The following is a 2,531-nucleotide window of genomic DNA, read 5'->3' on the forward strand; positions in this document are numbered from 1 at the left end:
CGGTGTCGGAGAAGGATGTCGACGTCGCGTATCCACTTCGGTCGACGGGATGTCTAGGATCTCTAGGAGTTTTGAGTTCTGGTCGGTCGTGCGCCTGAGAAGAGCCTTCTGATCAATCTCTCTCGATATCAATTTTCTGTCGGCTTTTATACTAAATTATAACAAACAGTTCGACTGTTTGTTGACCTTGCGGTTATTCCGCGCGCGGTTGTTCGGCGTTTTGTTAGTCTTGTGATTATTGTTTCGGCCGTCGTGACGAATCTCGAATCGTCATAACATTATCCTTTCTCTGCGGCTCATGCAGAGATCAGTGTTAGGATCTATGTAATGACGATCGTCACACAGATCGACAAAGCGTCTCTGCGTAAGCGGAGAGAGAACAACGCTGCATCTTAGATCTGGCAACTCTGCGCTGCGTGCGTGGAGTCGAAATTGTATTATTGATGGGGCCGCGTCGAACATACACTGCTATCTAGCGTCTGTCCTAAACCGACGCGTACTACATTACCGATGCTTTCGAAGTTCGCGATCGCGTTCAGCATCCCCTTAACATTCAATCTTTTAGATTAGATTTCCAAATGTTTTGGTGCCAACCGACAAGTTTTGATGTTAACCCCGAACTAAATAAATCCCAGAGTTTAATTCGCACGAGCAACAGTCATCTCTATATGCTGGCCAAATGTAAGGTCGGATAATAATCAATCCATACAAAAATCATTTGTACTAAAAAAATGTATATTAGTCAAATTTAGTATATATTAATCGTATATGCTGTGTGTAAATGTTAACCTAGCACAGAGAACATAAAATAAAATGTTAAGATAGCATAGAGAACATAAAAAATTCAAAAATCATTCAGTCGTATGTCACAATTCTGAGTTTATTTTTAGATATAAAAGAAATTCTTCGAAGTTCAGTTCAGTGAAAAGAATTCTTTTTACATCTAAAAATTAATTCAGAATTGATGACATACGACTGAATTCCTTTTTAATTTTCTGTGCTATCTGGGAAGATAATAACGTATTTGTTTTACATGATTGATGAAATAACATATTAATGGGTAATAAAAAAATATTAATAAAAAAATATTTTTAAAAATATATTGAAATAATACATGTATCCTGACTTTCATTCAGACTATCATTTTCGGTGTTACTATCCCATACAGCACAGAAGCTTGCAGCAATATTGCTATAATGTTGCAACATTGCATATTGCAGTGCAATGTTGCAGAGACATTGTAGTGACATTAAATTGAAATATTTCTTTAGCATTATTACAGCAATATTTAACAAATATTGCGGATATAATATAATATATTTTACTTATTTACTAATTATTTCTGTTACCCAATGAGCAAATAATACTTAAAAAAACATTTTAAAAAGATTTGAAAAGGCTTTCTAAAACGTTAAAAATAATGGATCAAGTTCTCTTTTTTCATTAAAATAACGTTTTTTAATGTTTTGAAGATTATTTTGCTTTTTAATATTTAATAAACATTTATTTTAACATTTAAAAAACGTTTTTCTAAATGTTCACATTTAACGTTCAAAAAATATTTTCTAAACGTTAAAATAAACGTTTATTAAATATTAAAAATCAAAACATTTTTCCAAACGTCAAACGTTAAAAAAACGTCTTTTCAATAAAAAAAAAAAAAAGAATTTATCCCGTTATTTTTAATCTTTTAAAAATGTTTCTTCTAATGATTTTTAATTGTAATGTTTTTTAATCTCAACACCTAGGTAAACATATTTTACATAAATGTTTTATGCATACATCTCTGACTTCTTTTTTATTATATAAAATATTTTAAGTACAAATAGTTTATTTTGTGATTGTACTAAATAGTATTATAAAAAAACTATAATTATTATTTCGGCTACATATAGGAATAATAAAAAGCACTTAGTATCAGTTGAAGAAATAGCGCAGCGGCCTAGGTGGTGAATTAGGAATCTGGAGGTGTCGTAGGTCTCGAGATCGCGAACGACCAGTACTGAGTAAATTTTCAGCTGTGAAAATAGTGATCAAATAAGAGAACTAAATTTTATTTAAAATCAACATAAGCTGACTAGTTGCAATCGTTTCTATAAGATATATTTTTTCCATTTAGAGCTTACACTTATTTGAGGTTTTTGTTTAAGGTTAACCCTCATTTCGGTGTTGATCGTCAATTGACAATCCGAATTTACACTAAACATTTAAGGATTCTTTCGAGGTATTTTCATCTCAAAATTGGGTGCTTTTTCGTAAGGGTTACGGACAGAAGACAAAGCTACACAGACTACTACGGACAGTTTCGTCATAACCGGATCACTGAGAAAGAAGCTAAAACACTTACATAAACTGAGATACACGAGAAAGCTATTTTAATCGTCATTATCATTATAAATAAATGAAGTAAAAGATAATCGCTGCTCATTGCGCATTCTCCTTTCCCGTGAGTAATTTATTCGTCTAAGATTAAACGAGTACGCCTTGCTATTCACATTTTATTTATTTATTTCGCTTTTCATGATTTGCGA

This window comes from Odontomachus brunneus, unplaced genomic scaffold, assembly GCF_010583005.1.
Source record: "Odontomachus brunneus isolate Ranch 3 - 2012 unplaced genomic scaffold, Obru_v1 Obru_scaffold_287, whole genome shotgun sequence".
Classification (NCBI taxonomy): Eukaryota; Metazoa; Arthropoda; class Insecta; order Hymenoptera; family Formicidae; genus Odontomachus; species Odontomachus brunneus.